Raw genomic sequence first — 12,933 nt, forward strand, 5'->3', positions numbered from 1 at the left:
TAGTTTTATTGCCCTACCCTCACCCCATAGCCCTGCAAATTTCATATCTCAGACATCATGAATACGTTTGTAATGATTTCCTCTGTTTGATACATCTAAAGTAGGATTGAGGAAAAATACTAGTATGCTTACTTATTCAACATTACATCTCCCTACATCAAATATCGATTTTTAATCCCTTGTAGTAAATGGGTTAAAAATGTTGGTATCTGTAAAATTTTACTTTAATCTGGTTAAGGAACCAGACATAAAAATGTACTGCCAAAATTGAATGATGATTCTGAAATCTATCTGTTTCTTGTTAATCCTTGTTGTAAATCTGACAAGTAGATGTTTTTTTAAGTAAACTTATTCACAATGCTCTTGGTTGACATATTATCTTTAATATTATATAATTAGGCTCAATCCATTCCCTGCTTTTGGCAACAGTAGATGACCCCACCTATGACTGAACTGTAGCTACCAGGAAGTACTGTGCTATTGTAGTTTGTTGAATTGGTAACTGGAGCCAAGGTTCTTTCCTGAGCTACATTCCCCAGATAATGCTGATGCCTCTAATTTCTTGTCACACTGGTTTCTTTTGAAATATAGCAGCCATGGCTATCTGCCAACTCCTGGTTTCAGCTGTCGCGTTTCAGGCACTTTTTTATGATTGCGGAATAACTCACTATTGAATACATAACTTGCATTGTTGTACACTGATGGATAATTGCAAAGCGGAGGCTTAAAAATAAGGTCTTTCTGGGTTGGTCACCAGCGGATTCCGATTTAACATGATTGCCAAAAGAACTAGAGGCAATATGAGGGAACACTTTTTTTAAACAGCAATTTGTTGTGACCTGAAATGCACTGTCTGAAAGGGTGGTGCAAGCATATTCAATAGTAACTTTCCAAAGAGAATTGAATAAATACCTGAAGGGAATAAATGTACATGGCTATGGGAAAGAGCCAGGGAGTGGAACTAATTGGATAGTGCTATCTGGCACAGAAACGGTGGGTCGAATGGCCTCTTTCTGTGCTGTATCATTCTAGGATTCCGTTATTGTGCTTTAAGTACCTTTAAGTACATTTTCAATGAAGAGAGGAAAAGGACTCTTAATTGGATTTTGAATTATTGACCCTGATTTTAATTTCGCTGGGCATTGGGAGCAGCAGGATGGGGGAGGGGCAGGAGGGTGCTGTTAGAGGGAGAGGTAAGCTATTATGTGGGAAACAAATCTGGAAGTATGTTCAGCACATCTGTGAGTGGCATTTTACCACAGCCAACCCATTATTATTTTACTTCTGGGTTTGGCATCAGTTCACAGTAGCTGGCATGATCAGGACCCACGTGGCCTGACCACACCTCCAATATTTAAAGGGCCAATCCAATGATGGAATTTAGAGGAATTTGGAGTTGGATACAAGAGAAGACAAGGAGAGAAAATGGATTCAGGATGCTCAAAGGTCACGCCCCCATTTCAGAAACACCTCCTTTGATGTAGTGCTGGAGGGAGGGAGGGGCCAGAGAGAGATACTCTTCCCCAGCAATGAGACGAAGAAACCTGCTTCCATAAAAAATACATGGCTGGATGTGGCCCAGGAGGTCTGCAGCAGTAGCACTGTGCCATACTCCTGGATTCAGTGCAGGAAGTACTTTAATGCCCCAGTTCAGGAAAGGAGATTACAGTTGCACATTCATCCAAAACCTGCTGTGCACATCACCACAGCCCCTCACACTTCCTTGTCAAGTCTACTCCTTTACATCACTCCTCATACCTCTCACCTTGCAAGTACACCCATCCTTCTATTGCTATGCATTCCTCACATTCCCATTTATCCATCCATCGCTGCTACTCACTGTCATTCTTATGTGATTTTGTGGCTCTCCCTGATAGCCAGCCTCACCAATTGTACTGCATCCATCAGATGAACAAATGCCATTACAGTCACTCCCTGGCAGGAGAAGGTGGCACAGAACACTAAGGAGAGGGAGAGAACAGGAGGTGGGCCTCCACCACTTTCCCAGCCAACAACTGCAGAGGAGGAAACATTGGAGATCAGTGGCGTTTGGCATCTTTGGCCATCTGAGAGAGGGAGATGGGGATCTCAAGCTACCTGTTGAGACAATTAAACGTCAGCAACCCACATGTTATACAACACAGTCATGTTTGCCTGATTTCAACAGCGAGTGAAATATGATAATCTTCATAATGATAAGTTGCAACATATTTACCTTTCCAGTACTTATTCCCATCTTTTATCTCCACCAAGGCCTTTGTGTGTGCAGTATGAGTCTATGGGCCTTGCAAACAACAACAGATCCTCAGAGGGGATACCTTCTGAGGGTGCATCGTCACAGGAACCATGCACCAGCTCAGAAACACGCGCTATGGTAAGACCAGTTAGACAGTTGGATTTTCACCTGGTGACTTGCACCTCACAAGTGAGCAAGAGCAGAGGGTGGTAGCAGGCACAGCTGTGGAGTGTTCTGCTCAGCTGAACACTGATACTGTAACCTTGGAGGTTATTGATGGAAAGGATAAATATTGAGGAGTAGCAGAGAATGTGAGATTCACTGACAGGCCTCCCAAGTACATTGACCATGATTGCAGAGTGAATGAAGCAGTCCACCTCAAGCATGTGTGGGATTCCGAAGATTTCTTCTTGCATAGAAAGAGTGGCCAACTCCGTGGAACATCAAAAGTGACAATCAAATGTTTCCATACAAGCCTTGACCAGACCACAGCTGTACACATTCTAGATGCCAACATGTCTGCCACTTTAAATAAGATGACAGATATATTAGCCTTGGCCTTAGAGCAGAACGGTAGCAGTGAAGCTTGACTGGCACATGACAGGGATGATGGTGAAAGTGGACATGGAAGCAGGGAGTCCACTCAAAGTGCTTTAATTTCTCACCCATTGCCACTGCCCGCCACACCCCCCACCCCAACCCAGTCACTATCCCACATGCTGCCTCATGTCCCAATGACCATGTCTGCCCCCGCACAGGTCCAGGTGGAACAGCTTGTGGCGGAGCCCTCACAGGCTCCAAAACCCAAAGGTCAGCAGGCAAGTGTATCTCAGCAGTCAGGGTGGAGATCAGCCTACCTATATCTCTGCTGAAGCAACAGGGGTTCCACCACATAAGAGTGGTAGGAAAAGGAAGAGCAAAGCTTTCTGGTTGCACAGTTTGCACATGACTGAATGTGAATATTTTATGTTGTGAACTGTCTTTTTTTTTTAAGTGGAATTGCATAAATATTATTAGTTTGCACCACTTTCTTATATTGCTGGTGTCAAGTAGCCTTTAAACTTGGTTGATGATGAGTGGGAAGATGTGAATTGATGGAGGAAAATTGGGCGGCGGGGGGGCATGTACAAGAGGGAGTTGGTTGTTTATAGGATGGATTTGAGTCCGTGGCTTTGGGAGGTGCAGGAAGAGTGGCTGTTGTATGTAGTTTTGGCACTGGTACAACCTAAATGAACCTTGCTTTAATAAGGGCATCCCTGAAACCCTGAGCAACAATGTGATCAGTTGGTGCTGCATTACGCTCATCACCTTCTTCTTCCTCCTCTCCCTTCTTGGAATTATCTGCTGGCAATTTGTGCTCGGTGCCTTGTTTCTCTTGCAAGTCCAAACCTTGCTGCTGCACAGCACACCATGATCATTCTGGACACCCTGCATAGTGCGTACTGAAGGGCTCCTCCACATCTGCTTTGGCTCATCTTCAGCATGCCGATGACTTCTTTGTTCACAAATCTGGCAGTCATATGTCATCCATTGTAGTGCTGTTGGGCTTCATTGGTCAGGTTTCTGATGGGTGTCATCAACCAAGTTTGAAGTATGTATCCCTTGTCTCCTAGCAGCCACCTCTTAAGTCTGCTTGCAGGTACGGAGATGTCAGGGAGCTTGGACGGCCTCAGGACGAAAGCATCACGGCAGCTCCCCAGGAATCTGGTGCACACTTCTATAAACATCATTTTGTGTTTGCACATCAGCTTCACATTGATGGAAGTCCTTGCAGATCACAAATACTCCTGTTTTAACTGAGGGTCTGCAAATTGCCTTGTGTATGCAGTTGATACCCTGCACCAAAAGGAAAACAGAGATGCAAACCTGAGTGCTGGCTCATTCTGACTGCTGTCATTGCGTACAAAGTTCAGATAATTGCTGGCCCTGGCACTAACACAGCAGTCACTTGTCTTCCACATTTGTGGGCCACTGACTAGGAGATCCTACCTATGTCTCCAGCAGAGCCCTGGAAGGATCCGTAGGCAAGAAAGTTAAGGGTGGCGGTAACTTTGACAGCTACTGGTAGTGCGTGGCCACCAGGTCCACCAGGGCACAGGCTTTCTTCTAGGTGGCTGCAGATGTCTGCTGCCACCTGATGTGCCAATCTGAGCCTCCTGAAGCACTGTTCCGACATGTTAAGGAATCTCAGCCTCTCCCTGTGCACCCTCTGTTGAAGTCGTGCCTCCTGAGAGCTACATTCCTTTGGTGCTGCCCTCTCTGCTGTCCAACTGTAGGTTTCTGAACAGCAGGCTCCTGCTGGCCATATTGCTCCTTGTCTGAGATCCAATCAAAGACAACCATCCTGCTGTGATACAAAAAGCCTCCAAATTGCAGAAAGTAAACTCTCCGCAAAAGTACTGTGAACAAACCCTTTCTCACTATCAGCTAAGAAAGCAGCTGTAAGTACTGAGTATTTATGGCAGTATTGCTATGAATTTTAATCAGCCCCCTCAATTGCCACTGTGCTCCCTCCTTACTTTCAATGCCAAATTTCAGGAAGCGCTGGAAATCTGTGGATGTGACGTTAAATTCAGAACTGTGTTCAATTGAGTGATTACCATATGATAGGCAACACAGCTCTCCTGAGGGTTGTATGCTACCATCCTAATGTGCTTGAGTTAAATATGGAAGTTGGAGGCTTCTGACATGCTCGTATTCTTTACAGATTTAAATCCCACCTGCACCCAAATCCACTTCCTCCTCCAGGTTAAAGTTATCTCCATTATATATTAATGAACTTAGGAATGGAAGAATTTCCAGTGACATGTGCATGCTCTGTGGAGAAAGAATTTCGACTATATTGATCCTGGTCCACCTTATTTGAGTTGCAAAATTCAGGGATTTAACCCTGCGTGGAAATAGCTTCAAAACTAAAGATTATTAATTCACTACGTTTTTAAATATAGTGTGTAAATGTTGCTGTATAAATATTTGTTACATGTTCAAAATACAAAACAACAAATGCATTTGCTGTGGCATATTTTTAGTTAGTAACAACATTTAGGTAAAGTGGTTCATCTTAGGTTTCACATTGAAGTAGCTCTCCACTCATTGTCCACGTATCTCATAGGTCAAGGCTGAGGGCAGGACATTGACCCACTGATGCTCTTCTTCCAGCACAGATCCCTGTGGCACACCACTCATTACATCTTGCCAACCAGAAAATGACTCATTTATGCCTACTCTGTTTCCTGTTAGCTAGCCAATCATTTCTATCCATGCCAATATGTTACCCCCTATACCATGAGCTTTTATTTTCTGTAACAACCTTTTGATGTGGCACCTTATCAAATGCCTTATAGAAATCTAAGGACAATACATCCACTGGTTCGCCTTTATCCACAATACATGTAACTCCCTCAAAGAACAATAAATTGGTTAAACATGATTTCCCTTTCACAAAACCATGTTGACTCTGCCTGATTACCTTGATTTTTTCTAAATGTCCTGCTATAATGTCTTTAATAATAGCTTCTAGCATTTTCTCTAAGACAGATGTTAAGCTAACTGGCTTGTAGTTTCCTGCTTTCTGTCTCCCTCCCTTTTTGAATAAAGGAGTTGCATTCGCTATTTTCCAATTTAACGGAACCTTCCCCGAGTCTAAGGAATTTTGGAAAATTAAAACCAACACATCAACTATCTGACTAGCCACTTCTTTTAACACCCGAGAATGAAGAACATCAGGACCTGGGGACTTGTTAGCCCACAGCTCCAACAATTTGTACAGGACCACCTCCCTGGTGATTGTAATTTTCTTGAGTTCCTCCCTCCCTTCCATTTCTTGACTTACAGCTAATACTGAGATGTTACTTGTATCCTCAGTAGTGAAGACCAATGCAAAATATCTGTTCAATTCATCTGCCATCTCCTTTATTACCCATTATTAATTCTTCAGACTCACTTTCTATAGGACTAACGCTCACTTTGTTAACTCTTTTCTTTTTTAAATACCTCTAACTATCTGTCTTTATATTTCTGGCTATCTTTCTCTTGTACTCTAATTTTACCTTCCTTTTAGTCATTCTTTGCTGTTTTTTATATTCTGTCCAATCTTTTGACCTGCCTCCCATCTTTGCACAATTATAGGCTTTTTCTTTAAGCTTGATACTATCTTTAACTGTTTTATTTAACCACGGATGGTAGTCCCACCCTTGGAATTTTTCTTTCTCATTGAAATGTATCTATTCTGTGTATTCTGAAATATCCCCTTAAATGTCTGCCACTGCATCTCTATTGACCTATCCCTTACCTGATTTGCCAGTACACTTTAGCTAGCTCTGCTTTCATGCCCTCATAATTGCCCTTATTTAAGTTTAAAATACTAGTCTTGGACCCACTTTTCTCTCCCTCAAACTGAATCTAAAATTCATACATATTATGATCGTTGCTACCTAGGGACGCCTTAACCATGAGGTCCTTTAATTAATCCTATCTCATTGCACAATACCAGAGCTGGTATAGCTTGCTCTCTGGCTCCAGAACATATTGTTCCAAGAAACTATCCCCAAAAATATTCTATGTATTCCTCATCTAGGCTACCTCTCCATCTGATTGTTCCAGTCTATATGTAGGTTAAAATTCCCCATAATTATCGCTGTACCTTTCTGACAAGCTGCCATTATTTCTTCCTTTATACCCCATCCTACAGTGCGGTTAATGTTAGGTGGCCTGTACACCACTCCCACAAGTGACTTCTTGCCTTTATGATTTCTCATCTCGACCCAAATTGCTTCTACGTCCTGGTCACCTGAACTTAGATCATCCCTCTCTATTGCGCTAATGCCATTATTAATGAACAAAGCTACCCCTCCGCCTTTTCCTAGCTTCCTGCCCTTCCTAAACACCATGTACCCTTCAATATTCAGGTCCCAATCTATGTCGTCCTGCAGCCATGTCTTTGTAATGGCTATCAGATCGTACTTATTTATTTCTATTTGCACTCTCAGTTCATCTGTTTTGTTTCGAATGCTACGTGCATTCAGATACAGAGCCTTTAGTTTTGTCCTTTCATTATTTTTGTAACCTCTAGCCTTATCTGTTGATTTACTCTTAAATTTGTGTGCTGTCCCTTCCTGCCACGGTCTGTTTATTATTTCCCATATTAATACCTTTCTCTCTTGCCTTGTCTCTACTCCTTGATTTACCATATCTTCAAAATTTGATCCCTGGCCCTCACTATTCAGTTTAAAGCCCTCTCTACTTCCCTAGTTATGCGGCTCACTAGAGCGTCGGCCCCAGCATGGTTCAGGTGTAGACTGTCCCAATGGTAGAGCCACCACTTTCCCCAGTACTGGTGCCAGTGCCCCACGAACCGGAACCCACTTCTCCCACACCAGTCTTTGAGCCACGCATTAATTTATCTAATCCTTATTTGCCCTATGCCAATTTGCACGTGGCTCAGGTAATAATCCAGAGATATTATCTTTGATGTTCTGCTTCTTAATTTGGCACCTAGCTCCTCATACTGACTATGCAGAACCTCTTTCCTTGTCCTGCTTCTGTCATTGGTACCTAAATAGACCATGACGACTGGATCCTTCCCCACCCACTGTAAGTTCCTCTCCAGCCGTAAGCAGATGTCCAACACCCTGGCACCGGGCAGGCAACATAGCCATCTGGACTCTTGCTCTTTGCTGCAGGGAACAGTGTCAATCCCCCTAACTATACTGTCCTCTACTACCACTACATTCCTTTTTTCTCCCTCCACTTGAATGGCTTCCTGTACCATGGTGCCATGGTCAGGTTGTCCATCCACCCTGAAGCCCCCACTCTCATCCAAACAAGCTGAAAGAACCTGAACATCCCTAATGGTTCCACTGCCACTACCTCACTTGGAACATTATTGCAAACATTTATCACTCTTACTGTTGTATTTAAATTGAAATGTAAATTTAAAACTATGTCCTTTGGCCATATTCCCCTGGCTTAGTTTGAGGTAGTATTCTAGGTTTATCATATCTATGTCACTTAATATTTTGTGTCTAATTTCTATTATCATAAGTTATATTATCTTTCTCATTTAATAATTTAATATTGAAGCAGATTCAATAGTAACTTTAAAAATGGTATTGGCTATCAGTATGTTGTATATTGTTAGCATAGTTAGTGCGTTGTTTACAGATATCTCCAAGTCTTTGTATGGCTAAATAGTAACTTGTTTATTTTATATACATAACTATTTACACTCTCATTAAGCATGTCCAGCAAGTATCTCTCATGATGCTTCCAGCTTGTTTCAAGTCCATTATCCGTGTGACTATTACATTATCATCACCACAGTGGGAGGGGTTACTCTCTCTGTCTCAAACATTAACCCTTTCAGACCCTTGCAAAGCAAAAATTTGCAGAGCTGTTGGGAAAGAGCAGAAGATTTGGACTAATTGTCTAGCTCTTATAAAGAGCCAGCAGAGGCACTTTGGGCTAAATGGTCTCCTTCTGTACCACATGTTTCGATATCCTAATTTGCATCACCGCCCCCCTCGCTTAACTGCTTTCTTTTCAGACTGTAGAGCTTTGAGTTTGATCTTATCTGATTCTTCTAAGACATCCCCTTTACAGTTAGTGGTTCTGCACTTTCCAATGCATTAAGAAGATATTTTTTGAAATGGTGACAAAATCTGAACACAATATTCCGGGTGTGAACTGAACAGTGCACCCTAAACTTTTGCATAATAACTGGAGACTGTATTTTGTTGATCTAGCTATAAGTTCAAGTAATCTGCTCATTTTCTAACCACTTCATCACAATGACGATAACTTGTTAAGGCTCTGCTGTTGGCCCACACCCTCACTCATAATGAGTGCAGGTTGGAAATTCAAGCAAAGTTCTAGCAAAGTTCCATGTTGGGAGCTGAGCCTCGTGAAATTAACCCCTTGTCTAGACATTGAAAGTGAGACTAATAAGATGGGTGAGCTGCAGGCACAAATTGCTACATGGAAACATGATGTGGTTGCATTAACAGAGACATGTCTCAAATAAGACCAGGAATGGGTTCCTTATACACCTGGTTACCAAGTATTCATGAAAGATAGTGAAGAAAAAAGAGGAGGGGACATGAAAGTATTGATTAAGGACAATGTTATAATTCTAAATAGACAGGACATGTTAGATGTTCTAGGACTGAATATATTAGGCTTGTGTTGAGGATCAGAGGACAGGCTGTTACATTGTTTGGAATTTTTTATGGAGATCTAAACAGAGAGAAAGAGATAGATGAGCAAATTTGTTGGCAAATTTCAAAGGTGTGTTACAAAAATAGAGTAGTAATAGTAGGAGACTTTAATTACCCTAATAAAGACTGAGAAAAAGATCATGCTAATGATAGGGAAGGAGATGAACTTCTGATATGTGGAGAACTTTCTCGATCAATGTGTCTCTACTCCAAAAAAGAAGGAAGCAGTGTTGGATCTGGTTCTGGGAAATGAAGTAAGGCAAGTGAGTATGTTATAGTGGGAGATCACTTAGCCAATAGTGACCACAACATAATTTGGTTTAAAGTAATTATGAAAAAAGACAAGAGAATATTGAAGGTAAAAATGCTCAACTGGGAAAAAGCTAATTTCAATGATTTAAGAAGAGCCGTAGTTTGGTGAAAATGGAAAAGTGATTGCAGGGTAAAGCAGTAATGGAGCAATAGAAGGTGCTCAGTTAAGAGATAGTTCAGGTACAAAGAAGACATATTCCTTTGAAGAGAAAAGGTTGAGCATCTAAAGCCATTGCAACCTGAGTGACAAAGGTAATAAAAGTTAAAATAAAACAAAGATGTGGCTTATGGCAAATGTGAAGAGCAAAGTTCAGTTAGTAAGATTATAGAAAGTAGAAGAGAGAATTGAAAAAGATAGTATGGGAAGAAAAGAGAGGTTATGAGAAAAGATTAGCAGGCAACATCAAACTGAATCCTAAAACATTTTATAACCATACCATTGTAGCTGGGGAAAAGGTTGGCCTATTAAGGACCCAAAGGGAAGTCTTTATGGAGTGGCAGGTGGCAGAGGAGTAGGCTAAAGTATTAAGTGCCTTCCCAAGGAAGCAGATGATATGCAGGTTAGACTAAAAGAGGAGACGGATGTTATAGACAGGATAGTAATAGGTAGTGACAATGTACTAAAAAGATTAACATTACTGAAAGTTGGTAAGTCACCTGATCCAGATGGAATGCTGGAAGAAACATAGATGGAAACAGCAGAAGTATTGGTCAGAATCTTGCAATCCTCATTGGATACAGGAGTAGTCCTGGAGGATGTGAGATTTGCTAATATTATACCACGAGTCAAGAAAGGGGTGAGGAAAAACCAGGAAACTACAGGCCAGTCAGCCTAACATCAGAGGTGTGGATGTTTTTGGAAACAATTATCAGGGACAATGAAATTTTCATTTGGAAAGGCTTGGGTTGCTCAAGGAGAATTTGCATGGATTTGTTGAATAATTTGATTGATTTCTTTGATGAGGTAACAGAGAAGGTTGATTAAGGTAATGCAGTAGATGTAGATATGAACTTTTGGAAGGGATTTGATGAAGTACCACACAGGAGAAAATGTAAGCTGATGGAATTATGGGAAAAGTGATGATCTAGACCTGAAATGGGCACAGTGAAAAGAAGCTAAGGCTAGTAGTGGATGGATGTTTTTTCACACTCGGAAGTGCTTTGCAGTGGTGTCCCCCCAAGGGTCAGTTTTGGGTCCATTGCTCTTTTTGGTATATATAAACAACCTAGACTCATGTGTAGAGAGCAACATTATAAAGTCTGCATATGATACAAAACTTGATAAAGTAGTAGATCGTGATGAGGATAGTTATAGGCTTCAAATTACATAGACAGTTTGGTAAAATGGACAGAAGCATGGTAGATGGAGTTCAATGCGGGAAGTGTGAAGTTTGGACAGTATAATATGAATGGCACAATTTTGTAGATGAGCAGAGAGACCTTGGTTTCCATACACAAATTGTTAAAGGTGGCACAGCAAGTTGATAAGGTGGTTGTAAAAGCATATGGGCTACTTGGATTTATAAATAGAGGAATAGAGTATATAATCAAACAGATCATGCTCAAAATTTATAAATCACTAATTCGGCCTCAGCTGAAGTATTGTGGACAATTCTGGGCACCACACTTCAGGAAAGAAATGTGTTAGAAAGGGTACAGAGGAGGTTTACCAGGATGTCACCAGGGATGAGAGTTTGGAAAAGATAGAACTAATCTCCTTGGAACAAAGAAGGTGACCTCATAGAGGTTTTCAAAATGATGATAGGTTTCTGATAGAGAAAATCTGTTCCCTCTGGTGAGTGGGGCAATAACCAGAGATCATAGATTTAAAAGCATTGAAAAAGTTCTAGAGGCATAATGAGAATTTTTTTCACTGAGTTGTCAGGATCAAAAACACTCTACCCAAAAATAGTAATTAAATAATTTTAAAAGGGAGTTGAACAGGTACTTGAGGATGAGGAACATAGAAGGTTATGGACAAAAAGCTGGGGTGTGGGATAAGCATGACTATTCTTTCAAAGAGGCAGGACAGGCCAAATGGCCTCCTTCTGTGCTGTAAGTTTCTATGATTCTATGATTTTGCATTAAATATCTGTAGGGTTTTCAATTACTTTGGAGAGGGGTTTTTCAAACCGCTGGAATTTATTCTAAAGACCTATAAGGGATCTTTATAAACAATGTTATTTTCAAAAGGATTCCCTGAGGATAGCTTGATGACAGCTCTCAGAAGCAGAGCTATTTAGGAATGTGTGATAAAACTGCTAAATAATCTTAATTGACTATTAGGTTAAATAACCAAAATATGCATTACATTTTACAAATTCTGAGCTAGACTTCTAGGTGAGGCATCTCATTATTGTAAATGAACCAACTATTTTAGTTATCCAATGACTGAGCACTATGTTAAGGGCTTTGATATGGAACAGAAATGGGAAAGTCATAGATAGCTCTATTATTGTTTTAGCTGTTGAAGAGTAAACTGTATGTAAGGTAAGATTAAAGCTTTAAACATTAGGGAAGATAAATGAAAAGTTTTGAAGTCTGCTTGCACTAACTATAATTAGCTCACTGACACAGCTATCATTCAGGCATCCTGCCATATTGGTGATAGGCCCAAATAGGGTTTGAAATGAAGGGACTAAAACCAGACAGCGGATGAGCTACCTGATTAAACTAGCTGGCTCGTATTACAAAAATAGAAATATTATCATATATTTGCAATTATAACATAATGAAATACATTTTACTGTCAAAAGGCAATCCCTGATCAATCAGACTGAGCATACTGATCTATTGTCTCACTTCCACTTTTCATTCTATTTAACAAATGTTCACTCCAAGAAGTGGCAAGACAGCAATCTTTGACCTTTTAACTATATACACATCATATAAAATATCTTTTATTTCCCAGTTTTACAACTCAAATTTCACAGTGGTAAAGAAAAAGAGATATTGGTGTAAATTGTTCTAAAAATTATTTTAAAAAGTATGCAGTATGTAAACCGGTGAGGAAATCTATTTTCATAAATGCCCTTAAAACCATAAAAGTGTTTCAAACCTTCTCAAATTAAAAAAAAAAATACCAAAAGCAGAGCAAAAAAAACTTGTAAATGGTTTGTTAATCTTTGGTTGATGGTGAGAATATTTTACACTTTTTTGCATAGAGGCAAT

This window comes from Heterodontus francisci, chromosome 38 (genome assembly GCF_036365525.1).
Source record: "Heterodontus francisci isolate sHetFra1 chromosome 38, sHetFra1.hap1, whole genome shotgun sequence".
Classification (NCBI taxonomy): Eukaryota; Metazoa; Chordata; class Chondrichthyes; order Heterodontiformes; family Heterodontidae; genus Heterodontus; species Heterodontus francisci.